Raw genomic sequence first — 14903 nt, 5'->3', positions numbered from 1 at the left:
CGGCGTGATAAAACAGACGCGCAATTCTGCTACCTGCGGTAGCACATACAGTAACTCTACATCTGATAGGCACCGAGCGCCACCACCTCCGGCAACAGCTTATGATTGTCAAGCGCATATCGAAAATGCTCGACTCGATAGGGCCTGGCTTTCACCTCACCGTGCAAAAACCCGGCATTACGCACGGTCATACCTGATGGCAGATGCGGCAAACCAAGCTGATAATCCTGTGAGAACGTTTCTGCAATCCTGATACCGCGGTCCGGCTGGGCCGCATGAGCCGCCCCTACGGTGCACAACATTCCGTGACCGTCCGCAGTGGTGGCCGGAAGTGGAATGGAGCCATTTCGGTAGAACGAGTAACGAAATGGTGAGGCGCTACGCGATGGCAGGGTTTCCACGAACCGCCGTCTAAGGTATTCGCAGTAAGGAAACTTCTTTTAAAAAGATTCGCTCCACCATTTCCTCTACGCTACGCACGCTTTTATTAATGTTAAACAGTGGCGTATCGCGGAAGCAACAGAAAAGCTCACAATGCTGTCTGAATTGTATTGTTATGATCAACGGCTAAAAAAAAACGCACTACGAATATGCCGAAACCCGGGATCGAACCAGGGACCTTTAGATCTTCAGTCTAACGCTCTCCCAACTGAGCAATTGCAGCTTCTTTTTTTGTCTTTATTGCCGGTCTTCGTCATACACATACGACATAAACACATGCACTTTATAATGGTAAAAGCAATGACCGTCTTGGGCCCTTGAGAATAATAAGAACACTTGATCACCACTAGTTCATCCAACATATGCATCAATTCGGGTGGTTCTGTTCTCGATCTATAAGCTTCACGCAGATATGGCACGCTTTCAATAAAATGCTCTCTCGCAGGATGAATAACAAGCCTCTCATGACGCTCATCCATTCTTGTTTTCTACAGGCTATGTAAACATATTGCCATAAACATGTCACATGGCAAATATGTCACATGGCAGTTGGCAAGAAGCGGATGCCGTACGGTGTTATCGGTAATTCATTTTTCAACGTTCTTTGTAGGATGTCCCACAAGAACATTGCTTCTGAACAATCAAGAATGATATGCTCAATTGTCTCTGGTTACCTGAATCTTGAGCAGTTTACAGACCACGGCACAAAGGTTCCCCTTTCTCTTAGCCATGGTTTCACTGGGAGCGTTCCACTGTGTAATTGGAAGAAAAAGGTTCTTGCGGATGATCGTATCGGCATCCGCTTCACTCGCTTGAGCACATTTCTTCCTCTGGATTGAACGTGGTACATTGAACGATAGACAGGCACTGGCAATGATACATCAAGTAAATCTTTGTACAGTCTTTTCCGTTTAACAGATGCAAGGCAATTCCATGGAAAGCGCGTATGTAGGAAGTCAAAGGCCAATACGACTTCTCGCAGGAAGCTTCTGAGCCTAGGTCTTGTGATGTAATCGGAGGACACAGCGAATTGAGGCAACGCGTTGCTCAAACATCTTTAAAGGACTGTGCACAAAAATGTATCTTTCTGATCACGCAGGAACAAAAATCTCGAAACGACTTATCTTAAGAAGAGATGAACCAACCCTCGGCCCCCACTTTTCGCTGTTCTGAACAAATTAGTGTGACTACAGCGCTCCCACACGGAACCCCAAGTGAAGATGGCAAACTGCCGGTGTATGCTGATTCTTGATGTGCACAATGTTTGTAAAACATACCAAATTTTGGCCACTAGAAACACATTACACACTGTTGCTCTTGTGAATATTGATAGTACTCTACCACCCAGCCTTGCCGTTTTCACCTTAATTTCTTCGACCTCTCCTTGCCAATAATCTTTGGTGTCCTGGTGATTTAGCAGAGGTATTTTAAGGTACTTGGTAGGCATATTCGTCCACTGCATTTTTGCAAAAAGTGGAGGTGTGTCCTCCTATTGTCCATACCATATCCCAATCGACTTGCGCCAATTAATTACACACCCTGCCATTTCACAATACTTTGTCACAACATTAACAGCATTGCTTACACTTTGTTTGTCATCACAAAAGACAGCGACGTCATCCGCGTATGCTAGCAATTTTACCTCTCTGTAACCCACCCTAAAACTTCGGACATGGCTCTCTTTTATTATCTTTAGACACAGTGGCTCGAGATATAGGGCAAACAGTAGAGGCGATAAACCACATCCCTGTCTTACGGAAGACCTGATGGCAATGCTGGGAGAGAGTGTTCTATTAACGATTACCTTTGTGGAAACGTCTGCATAGCCCATTCTGATCCCTTCTGTTAAGATTGTTCTCACTTGCACATGCTCCAAAACATTGAAAAGAATTGTGTGTGTCACTCCATCGAACGCTTTTTCTAGGTCCAATTGTAACATGGCCACCCTACCAGAAAAGTTGTCACAATGCTCAAGTACTGTTCTTGCTACGTGTACGCTTGTAGTTATTGACCTCCCCTTAATGCCACATGTTTGATGTGGCCCTATCAATCGTGTTATTATACTCTGTAGCCTTCTGCCCAAAACTTTAGTGTATATATTATAGTCTGAGTTTGTTAAGCTGATTGGTCGGTAGGCTCGCACGGATAGGAGTGATGAGGGATCGGTAGTTTTGGGCATCAGTGCAATATGACTCTCGCGAAACGACGGTGGCAGTACCTGATTTTCATAGGCTTCTGTGATAACGTAATAAAGAGCTGCAGCTATATCGGTTTTCAAAGCTTTATAGAATGATCCACTCAGTTCATCAGGTCCTGGTGTTTTCCGAGGGCTCAGGTCATATATAGCCTGCTCTATTTCTTTGATGCTTATTGGCATTTCTAATCTATTTCGCTGTTCATCATCTAGACTTGGCAAAAGGTGTAAGAATTCATTTTCGAACCCCTGTTCGCATTGCATTTCATGTCCTAAAAGTTCGCTGTAATATTCTACAAAGGCACGTTGGATGGTTTTCTCATCACGTACTATTTCATTTCGGCATGTTATCGCATTTATTTCTATTCGTGTGCCATAACTTTTTTCATCTGAAAACGAGCGCTTTGTAGGTTGTTCTCCGCACCATAGATGTCCTGCGCGTGGGCGATTAATTGCGTCCCGATATTTTTCCTTATCGACAAGTTCCAACTGTGCTTTCGTTCGCTTTATTTCTTTAACGAAACAACCAGGACAGATGCTTTCCATGCTTAAATAAAAGTTGAGCTCACCTTGTAATTCTATTTCTTTTCTTTTTTCTTGGTGGCGTAAAACGCTGGACCTTTCTATGGCTATTAACTTTGTTTCTAGCCTAAAACACTCCCACCTTTCCGTGCAGTCGCTGCGATCACCCGATAACAGCTCTTGCATGCTATCTTGAATTTTTTAAGTAAATATTTCGTCCTGCAGCAATTTTTCATTGAATTTCCAAAGACCCCAGTTGAAACTTGACGGCTTCTTTGGACCAAGCGAAAAACGGACCAAACTGTGGTCGCTAAAATAAACATGTTTGACTTCATAATCACTGCACAATGGCAACGCTTCCCCAGAAACATAGACACGATCCAGTCTGGCATGGCTGTCCCCTTGAAAATGAGTGAACCGAGGTGTATCATTATTGGCTAAAACGTCGCCTATATCCTCTAAATTATGTTCTTCAACGAGTGCTGCCAAGAGAAGCGCACTGCCTTCGAGACCAGACAGAGTACGGGCTCTGTCTTCCACTTGCAGACACAGTTGAAGTCTCCCATCATGACCATGGTTCTCTCACATTTCAAGTGACATTCCACGCTTTCAAAAAACGCCCTGCGCTCGGCTGTTCTTTTCGGCGCGTAAAGACAGTTAACGCGGAAATTCAGATTGCAAAACATAAAATCGCACATTATAATGCGCCTGGTATCATCACTTAATACATTTTCAACATTTATACCAATATTATTGCGAAGGAAGGGCACACAGCCCCCTGCTCTACCAACAGAATGAGAAACGCACACATAATATCTAGACATGTACGTTTGGACTAGGCGTTCGGTCCCTTCCTCAGTTTCAATCTTTGTCTCTTGTACAGCAATAATATCCAGATTATTTTCGATGAACAGGCGATTAAGCTGGTACTGCTTCTTCTTTGCCGTAAGTCCCCGCACGTTAATCGTGCCTACGCGTTAAGGTGTTTCAATGCGTATCGTCATTTCTACGGGAAAGAGATCAAGGCCGATAGATACCAATAAATTTGCAGCTCTCGTCAGTGGCGAAGGATCACTCACATTACCGTGGCGAGTCTGCGTTCAGCCTCCACTGTTGACTGGTCATCCATCGGCAGATCAGAAGTAGCAGCATTTCCCCCCCCCTCCCGACCCCCCCCCCGGCACGGGCAAAAACACGCGAACCTACGACCTGTTAAGTCCGCTGCGTCGCCGCCGCCTGTCTGTCCGGTGGTATGGTTGGCGTTGGTCTAAAGGTTGGCCTCCGGCCAGTTGCTGTCTTCAAAAGTGGTTCGTTCGCACTTTCAGTGCCCACCCATCTTCTGCTCTTCGCCGGCATTTTCTTCGTGCGTTCTTTTGGCCGCTGCCGCTGCTTTGCTCGTTTCCGTAGTGTCGATTACGCTTGAATCTTCCTCACTCGTTGCTACGGAGGGTTTGTTGCTTGTACTTGCGTCATTACTTGTTTCAGCGTCCTTAGGTGATGTGATCTTGCCAGATGTGATGCCTGGTACACGCCATTGCTCTTTCTGGACGTCGCTGACTTTCCCGTATGGAGCAAATGCCGCGTGTACTACGTCCTCGTCGTGCACATTGTGCAGGAACCAGTGGAGTTTAACCCGGACATCCCGGTTGTCTGGATTCACAACCAAACGTCGTCGTTGCTTGACTTGAACTTCCGTATACTTCAGCATCTTCTTTGTCCCCTCTGCACTCTCGAACGTCACCGCCCAGACGTGGTTCATCTGGAATGCCCCCAAGGCGACCACCTCGGGGAGCAATTCCAGATGAGCCAGCGTGTCGCGAAAATCTTCGACACGGAATGGTCTCGCTTTCACGCCGCCGTGAAGAAAAAGTGTATTTAAAACACACGAACCTGTAGGCAGTGGCGGCAAAACAACATGGTATTCCGGTTCAACGGACGCAGGCATCCTGTTTCCGCGGCTTGGCATAGCCACAAACACCGCCCCTACGGACGCGACATTCGACGTCCGTACCGAACGGTAGCCGGAAGTAGAATGACTGAGCTATTTCAGCGGAACGAGTAACGAAATGATGAGGCGCTACAGGGTGGATGGGTTCCCAGGAACCGCCGTCTAAGGTATCCGCCGTAAGGACACTTCTTTAAACAGATTCACTCCACCCTTCGCTGTACGCTACGGACGCTTCTATTAATGTTAAACAGTGGCGTATCGCGGAAGTAACAGAAAAGCTCACAATGGTGCCTGAATTCTCATTTGCATTGTTATGATCAACGGCTAAAAAAAAGCACTACGTATATGCCGAAACCCTGAATCGAACCAGGGACCTTCAGATTTTCAGTATAACGCTCTCCAAACTGAGCTATTTTGACTTTTTCTTCTTTATTCACATAATGACATATATATAAAAACACGTTGGCCTACTTGGACCAAGGCGACAAGCTAAAATTTCTTCAAATTTACCAATTTATCAAGAATACCCAACCAGTCAGGTGGATCTGCCTGTAGACGGTATACCTCACGTATGAAAATAATGCTCTCAATAAAATTTCCTCGTGCTGAGCGCACATTCCCAACAGCGTGTGTTACCGCCATCCGTGTCTCCCAAAGACTATGGAGGCCCAGAAGCATGATCATATCGTACGGTATGCCCTGACCGCTGTCTACCGGCAAAAAACGTATACCCTGTGCAATTATCGGCAGTTCCTTTTTAAGAGTTCTTTGCAAGACGCCCCAATAAAATATTGCATCCCAGCACTCAATAAAGGCGTGCTCATTCGTCTCCGGCTGGTTACATAGCGCATAGTTTGTCGTCCATGGTACAAATATTCCTTTGTCGGCTATCCATGTTTTGACCGGAAGGGTAGATGTGTGCAATTTAAAGAAGAACGACTTTACGCTTGCTCTCACAGGCATGCTTTTGACTCTTTTTCAAACATCTTGTCCTGGGCCTCCATAGTATTTCATTCGGTACAAAGGCACTGGCATCATAACTTCAACTAAATCCTTGTAAACTTTCTACTTTGTTACTGTGCTGAAGTACTGAAGGGAAAACCGAGATTTTAGTATTTGGAGCGAGTCGACTACCTCTCGCAAGTAGCCTTTAAGCCGCTACTTTACAGGTAGTGCACTAGACAATAAAAATTCAGGCAGAACGCTTTTCAAACGGACCTGGATCATCGTACGCAAGAATGACTGAGCTATATCGCCGAAACGAGTAACGAAATGATGAGGCGCTAAGCGATGGCTGGGTTCCCACGAACCGCCGTCTAAGGTATCCGCAGTAAGGAAACTTCCTTTAAAAATATTCGCTCCACTATTTCCTGTAGGCTACGCACGCTTCTATTAATGTTAAACGGTGGCGTATCGCGGAAGCAACAAAAAAGCTCGCAATGCTGCCTGAACTGCGATTTGTATTGTTATGCACAACGCCTAAAGAAACGCACTATGAATATGCCGAAACCCGGGATCGAACCAGGGACCTTTAGATCTTCATTCTAACGCTCTGCCAACTGAGCTATTTTTTTTACTTATTGCCGGTCTTCGACATTGTACAGAGCACATAATACAGAACAAAATTACAATGCACAATTAACAAATACAAAACATTTTGAAAGGATATACATGCCATCAGTCCCATAAGGACTGGCGTTGTCGAATTAAAATTCTTTCAATGCTGTCAGAGGTTCTATCCTCGACAGCCATTCGGGTACACATTCTTGTATTTCCTTTATTTCAATGAAATTAGACATGCTTTCTCTGAAATAAGTATGCGCAGGCCTAGCATCCGGGGCGCAGTAGTACCCAGACATCCTTGCACGCCATAAACTATGAAGGCCTTTGAGCATTATTAGGTCGAAGGGAACCCCGTCGTCATTTCTTACAGCTAAGTACCTTATCCCATGCGGATTTAACGGTAACTCCTTCTTCATTGTTCTTTGTAGGACATCCCAGAAGAACACCCTGGTCCAGCAATGCAAGAAGACATGGTCTATTGTTTCAGGTTGCTTGTTAATCAAGCAGTGCGAGCCCCAGGGTACAAGGAAGCCATTTTCTTCCATGAATGTCTTCACTGAGAGTGTTTCTGTGTGTAATTTAAAAGAGAATGTCTTTACCCCAGTAGGCACCTCCATATTATTCACTCGCTTAAGGACATTCAGTCCTCATCTTCCACTGTATAGTGCTCTGTACAATGGCACTGGAAATACAATGTCGCAAACTTCTTTATACAATGTTTTCCTTTTAACGTCACATAAATACTCAAAAGAAAAACGCACAGAGAGAAAGCCCACACTATCTGCAAGTTCTTTAATATAGCCACGAAGCGTTCCGGGGATACTATCTGTACTAACAATAAGTGCCGGCAATGCGCCTCCCAACCTGAGCTGGCATGCAGTACGTAGAAACGGATCACGCACATTCCGAAAAAACAAAAATCTGTTGACAAGCTGGCGTACAAAAAGATGCGCCAAGCCCAGCCCCCCTTTCTTCACCTGCCGGAACAGATTAGTTCGGCTACACCTTTCCCAGGTAGAGCCCCAGATAAAAACCGCGAACACTCTGTGCAACCTTTGCACGCTTACCCTTGAAGAGTACAACGTTTGCATGAGGTAACAGAACTTCGTAATAAAAAACACGTTACGCACAGTTGCCTTTGCGAAAATCGACAGGTTGATGCCTTTCCACCTGTCGGGGTTTTCATCCAGCTCACATTTGCAAAATTATCCGGGCCCGAAGACCACTCTCCGTGCCACAAACCGAGGGACTTTCCCCAGTTCACTCTACTGCCCGTCACATTACAAAAATTTTTCACTACCCTTATTGTTTCCGTCACACTTTATTTGCTTGTACAACACACCGCGATGTCATCTGCATATGCCAAGAGCTTGATTTGTGTGGCTGCCAAGCTATACCCGCGTATTTGCTCATTCTCAGTTATTGCCAAACACATACTTTCTATGTAAATGTCAAACAAAAGAGGACTGAGAGGGCAGCCCTGACGCGCAGAACGCATGACGTTAATAGGTGCCCCAATGATTTATTCACAATTACGCGTGTTCTGCAGTTCTGGTACGCCAACGGCACTCCCTCGGTGATGATGGAACCAACACTAACGTAATCCAAAATGGCAAACAAAATATCATGAGAGACACAATCAAACGCTTTCTCGAAGTCAAGCTGGAGCACCGCGACTCCGCCCGTGGTGACGTCACATCACTCCAGCACGCACCGCATCGTGTGAATATTCGAAAAAATGGACCTTCCTTTGATACCACACGTTTGGTGATCTGCGACTATGTCATTTGTGACGCTTTGAAGTCTGGCAGCCAAAACTTTCATAAAAATCTTATAATCAACATTGGTTAAAGATATTGGCCTGTAAGATGTTAGTACTCTAAGTTTCTCCACTTGGTCACTCTTAAGGATGAGTATGGTATGACCTTTTCCAAAAGAAGGCGGCAAAGTCTTGTTATCATACGCATCATTAAACAGCTCTGTTAGCAACGGCGACAGTTCATTCTTGAAAGCTATATATAAACACGCGCCCAGACCGTCAGGTCCAGGTGATTTGCCTTGGTTCAAATCTTCAATCGCTTTTTCAACTTCACGTTCTGTTATTTTCTATTCCAATCGTTCTTTCGTATCGTCACTATATCGCGGCATGCGAGATAGGCCTTTCTGAACTTGTCTATATTCACTTCTTGAAAATCAAAGTGCGACCGGTAATACTCTATAGACGCTCGGCCTGTGCTCTCACTATCGTCGGCAACTGTGCCGTTCCCTAAAATCCTGTCGACATGATTCCGTCGTCCTTGCGCTTTTTCGCGACCCAGCGCCCCTTTAGTGGGCGTCTCAGCAGCTACTTATGCATTTGCTTTTGCTCGCACAATCGCACCTTGATACCGTTCCTTGTCAAGCTGCTCGATTTTCTCTTTAATGGCTCCTACATCTTCCTTATATGCCCCAGGCTTTTCGCACTCAAGCGCTATGAGCTGCTTAAGTGTCTTTCGTAAGCCCCTTTCTTTCATTTCCTTCTCAAATCGTAAGCTACTCGATCTTTCGAAAGCTTTCATTTTTACGTTTTGTTTGAAGTATTCCCATTTCCTTGCTATTGTTTCACTGTTTTCTTTACTTACTTTCCTCACGGCCTCGCGTACTGCCTCTACAGATGGCTCGTCTTTTAGTAGTAAGGCGTTCATTTTCCATAGGTCCCAATTAAAATCTTGTTTCTTCCTCTCCGTGCCTATATGACATTTCACCATGCAGTGATCTGAAAACGATACTGGTGCCACTGAATAACTATGGCACTTTGGAATTATGTCTTGCGATACGTATACGCGGTCTAACCGCGCATGACTACTACCTTGAAGTCGTGTGTACATGACTTCCCGCTCCCCCTCCAGGCACCCACAGACAGCGTCCAGTTCATTATCACTAATTAGCTTAGTCAACACACTACTGCTTTTATCGCGAATACCAGCATTATTGACTCTATCCCGAGCCCTGAAAACACAATTGAAATCCCCCAACAAAGACATGCACTTATCAGTGCTAACATACTGAAAAGGTTCGCAAAAAATGAGGCGCGTTCTTCCACAGCATTTGGTGCATATATGCACATGACTCTGAATTCAAGTTCAAGAAAAACAAAATCACAAAAAAACGATCCTTCCGGTTTAACATGAACATACATTTTTATCGAGGCCAGGCAACTTCTTAACAAGCAGAACAACCGGCGGACGTCCCTACCGCGTGACTCACGACCGCATAACATCTAGTCATGAAACACCGCACCGTGCTCCCGGTCTCCTTCTCTCCGTCAACCTTTGCCTCCTGGACAGCTAGAACGTCTAGATCTTGGTCAGTGGCCAACCGTAGGACGTGGCTTTGCCTACGCTTGGCCGCCAACCCTCTCACGTTTAGTGTGGCAGTAGTGAGCGACGGATTAGGAGCCATGCTGAACTAAAGTATGAGATAGGCCCGGAGCATGGCGCTTACCTTTCACGACCAGCCCTCGGCTAGCCGCCTCCGGGACCACCCGTCTACCCGGCGTTATTCTTTTGCTGTGCTTTGTCACCAGGCTTTCTCTCGGGCTGAAAATTTGGCTTCGGCTTGAAGACCGACCGCCTCCCAAGAGACGTCTTCGCTGGTGGCCCGTCACTTGAGCTGGATGCCGCGCTGTCCTTGTCTCCGCCCTCGTCCCGGGGGCGCTTGGAGGTGGCACCGAGACTAGCCGCCCGGTCCCCGTCGTTTGCATCCTCGCCCTGTTGCATCGCTGACTCAGTCTCCTCGCGTTCGCCTTTATTAGCACCTGCCTTCACAGGGTCTTCGTCCCTCTCGACACGTACAGGCCCGGTCACCTGCTCAGCACCTTCGACTACCTTGGCTTGAGCGACCTCCGGTACCGTCGTGGCATTTGTCGTCACTGAAGGCACTTGCAGGCCGGCTCCCTTAGCAGCTTCTTCTGTGTCGACTGCATCCATGACGTGCTCTGCAGCAACATCAATCGCTGCTGGTCCTGTCACAGCCGCGTAAGATTTAACGCAGTCAGCGTCGACGTGGCCGAAACGTCTGCATCTAGAACAGCGGGGGACTTTGCAATCACGGCGTACGTGTCCTGTGCCTTGGCAGCGCAGCCACTGCATGGGCCGCCCGGGCACGACCACCAATGCCAACTCTCCGCCGACGCGGACCTGATGAGGCAGGTCTTCCACTTTAATCCCGCTTCTCAGCTTCAGTAGCACGGTCCGGGTGGTCGAGGTCTTGTCTCCCATGCCTTGGACGCGCCAACGATCCCTGCTCACCTCTTCTACCTTGCCGAAGGCTGCGAACGCCGCCCGGATTTCCTTGTCGGAAACGCCGTACAGCAGCCAGTGAAGCCGGTGTTTCACCTGCTGGTCCTGCGGGTCGACGATGACACATCGACGCCCTTTCACCTGAAGCTCTTTCAGGGACAGCAGGCGCTTTGTTGCAGCTGCGTCACTGAGGGTCACGGCCCAGACATGATTGACCTGGTAGGCCCCAAGGCACACAACTTCCGGCAGCAGGCTTGTGGGCGTAACTGCATCCCGAAAATCCTCGACCTTGTACGGCCTCGCTCTTACATCACCGTGTAAAAAGTCGGTGTTGTTAACAATTCCTCCTTTTGGCGGATGGTGCAAACTAAACTGGTAGTCCCTTTCTTTGTCGTTGCTGAACCTGTTTCCGCAGCCCGAAGTGACCGCTGTCGCCGCCCCGCTTGAGACTATGATTCAACGACCCGATCAGCTCGGCTGCCGGAAGCAGAATGACTGAGCTATTTCGGCGAAACGAGTAACGAAATGATGAGGCGCTACGCGATGGCTGGGTTTCCACGAACCACCGTCTAACGTATCCGCAGTAAAGAAACTTCTTTTAAAAAGATTAGCTCCACCATTTGCTGTACGCTCAATCACAATGGTAGCCCGCCATTCTTTTGCGCCATAAACAGTGGAGGCCCGTAAGCATGATGACGTCGTACGGGAAACATTCCTCGTCATTTAGTGGTAGAAACCTGATTCCGTGGGGATCTATCGGTAGCTCCTTTTTTAAGAGTTCTTTGCAACACGTCCCAGAAAAAAAACCCTTCCCAACAGTGGATGAAGACATGATCTATAGTTTCCGGTTTTTTTACAAATAAGGCAATGAGTTCCCCATGGGATGTAGAACCCACGTTGTTCCAGGAAGATTTTAACAGGTAAAGTGCCGGTATGTAATTTAAGAATGATTTCGTGGCTGGTTGAACTGGCATCATCTTCACTCTTTTCAGTACGTCTAAGCCTGGGCCTCCACTGTACATGGCTCTGTACATGGGTATAAGCAAGACACTGTTAAACAAATCACGATAGAGCTTTTTCCGTTTGGCACTCCACAAATATGCATTTGAAAAGCGAACACGCAAAAAGTAAACACTATGAACTATTTCCCGAAAGAAACCACGGACTGGTCCTGGCATTATTTCGGTACCTACAATGAATTCGGGGAGTGATCTTGACAGCCTCATTTGGATCACGGTGCGCAGAAATGGGTCGTTTGTGTCTCGAAAAAAGAACAACCTGTTCACCAGTTGACGCAAGAAGAGGTGCGCCAACCCCGGACCGACATCCTTCACACGATGGAAGAGATTATCTCGGCTGCATCACCCCCAGCTCGATGTCCACACGATTACAGCGAACACGCGGTGCAGTTTCTGCACATTAATCCGTGAGCACTGTAGTACCTGCATTACGTACCAGATCTGTGTTACGAGAAACATCTTGCACGCTGTAGCTCTTGCGAACATTGACAAGTGGCCGGCGTTCCATCGGTCGGCTTTTTCTTTTACTGTTGTTCGTTCCTTCCAGTATTCGCTGCTGTCCTTGTAGGCATCAAGGGGTGTACCAAGGTACTTAACGGTGGTCGTGACCCAGTTTACGTTCGAAAAGTGGTCTGGTGTAGACGCCCATCTTCCATGCCAAAACCCCAAGCATTTCTGCCAGTTAACGTAGCTGTTAGTGACGTTACCAAACTTTCTGACGATACTAACAGTATTCAATACACTTTGCTTATCTTTACAGCACACAGCCACATCGTCAGCATATGCCAATAGCTTCACCTCTGCTGATTGAAGACAAAACCCCTTAATACATTCATTTTTTATGATGGCCTGACATAGCGTTTCTATGTAGACACAAAGCTGGAGTGGAGTGAGTGGACAACCCTGGCGCACGGAGCGCTTCACGTTAATGGGGGCTCCTAACGTCTGCTTAATTATTCCGCGTTGCAAGCTCTGTCGTCGCTATGGCCACGACGAGAGCCAATGCGCGCGTAGCTACGCCAGTGTGACCGGAACTGGGCGAAGCGACACCGTCGATGAGCACCTCATGGACGAAGTCGACGCGGAGGAGACCGTCAGTGGAGGCGGGAAGCCGACAACGTCGGGTGCCACGCCTTCTGTTTCACCCGAAAACAAGGGACCTATGAAAGCTGCGGCCAGTGAAAATGGAAAGAACGATGAGCCACAAAATACGCCAGAGGCTGAGAAAACTCCTAGCAACTGTCCTGCCGTTAGCGAAACAGTCGAGACGGAAGAGAGCGGAACCGTAATGGAGGGCATCAACTCGGAAGAAGGAAAAACCAACCCTGGCGTCGCCGTCTCAAAGAGACCACGGGAAATTACCATCGAAGACAACAACAGCGAGAAGGTCAACGCCGGTGAACCACCCCCGAAGGCAGGGTCCCACCGTAGGGCGCTCGTGAAGGTGAAGCCCAACGTGCCTCCAGGCAGGAGGACTACACCGACAAGGCCTCCGCGTTAGCGCAGGGTGCTGTCCGAGGGATGACTTTACCGCTAGACTGGAGCGGGACGCGCAGCACGAAACATCGTCATGCCTACCGACAAGGAAAACGCTTCGGCTTCGCCACGCTTGACGAAGCACTCAGAATTAATGCGATATAACAGTGTAAGTGTACGTCCTGTCCCTTCGGCACAATCACCCAGCGGTCCGCTTGACCTTTCGCTTTTTATGAATTCAACGTCCTTATCGGCATTAAGAATAGGCACGCTGAATGTGCGCGGTCTCATGGCAAGAAAGCGGCAAGTGCAGTTAAGACGGCTGCTAAAAGAAAATGCCATCGATATTCTAGCTTTACAGGAATCAATAATAGACAGCGAGGAGCAGGCGGACCGCATGGTCCAAACTTATGCATTAGATTTCAACGTTTGTGTTTACCATGGCCGTTGGAAAGTCTGGCGGTTGTGCTATTTTTCTGAAACGAGGTATTGGAATCGTTGAAGAGAGTGTTATCACCTCTGATAAGGAACGGTTAGTATTGTGCGACTTTTATTTAAACCTAGTACAATGGCGAATTACATGTGTGTACGCGCCGAACCAAATTTCAGAAAGAAACGTTTTTTTTTATTTTGTCGCTGGCTTTCTAAAGTGTGACGGGCAACTCATTTTGCTTGGCGATTTTAATTGTATTTGCATCTAAAGACTCAGTTAAGAATGAACCAATACGGTATAAAAGTGCCCTACAGCTTAAGGCGTTGGTGGATGATTGTCGCCTTGTTGATGTAGCGGACATATTCCGCGAAAATAAAGTGCAATTTACCCACTTTCAGGGCGAAAGCCACGCACGATTAGATCGCGTTTATATCTCTTCGGATGTTATGTCTATGTGTTGTAACTATGCCGTGAAACATGTTAGTTTTAGTGATCACAGCTTCGTAATGTATGAAATAGGTAGAAAGCGCTGAGTCTCTGCATTCAACTGGGAACTGTGGAAATTAAAAGAACAGCTCTTAACCGATGACACATTTGTCCAAATAGTACGCGAGAAATTGGAAATAGTGTCCACGAGTCACACAAATTTCATCTAGGCTTGGGAACAATTCAAGTGCGAAGTTAAACTAAGTGCAATAAACAGATCATGCATACTACGACATAAAGAAAAACAAAAGGAAAAAAAGAACTACAGTGCACACTTGATTTCCTTTTGAATGCAGAGACTACAATACCGGGTTTGTTTAAAAGTGAAGTCATAGATGTTAAAAGACAGATGGAAGAGATGGAAGAAGAAAAATTTAAAGGCGCTGTTATTAGAGCGCCTTCAGAGAGGCTTTGGTTAGGCGAAAGACCAACTAAGAGGGCGATTGGCGAAGAAAAAAGATATGCAATAAAAAAATAAATAAATGAAATTCGCTACAAAACGAAGTCGCGGCAGATAAGGGCGTCATTGAAACAGCATTTG

General features: G+C 46.9%; 1 non-coding gene across 1 annotated transcript; it reads right to left on the bottom strand.

The window, feature by feature from the left end:
- Positions 1-591: 591 nt before the first annotated feature.
- Positions 592-664, bottom strand: TRNAF-GAA (transfer RNA phenylalanine (anticodon GAA)). Its single transcript has one exon. It is a non-coding gene; the product is annotated as a tRNA-Phe (tRNA).
- Positions 665-14903: the final 14239 nt, after the last annotated feature.

Source organism: Dermacentor variabilis, unplaced genomic scaffold (genome assembly GCF_050947875.1).
Source record: "Dermacentor variabilis isolate Ectoservices unplaced genomic scaffold, ASM5094787v1 scaffold_13, whole genome shotgun sequence".
NCBI lineage: Eukaryota > Metazoa > Arthropoda > Arachnida > Ixodida > Ixodidae > Dermacentor > Dermacentor variabilis.
The sequence above is the reverse complement of the archived record's forward strand: the minus strand, read 5'-3'. Positions and strand labels throughout refer to the sequence as shown.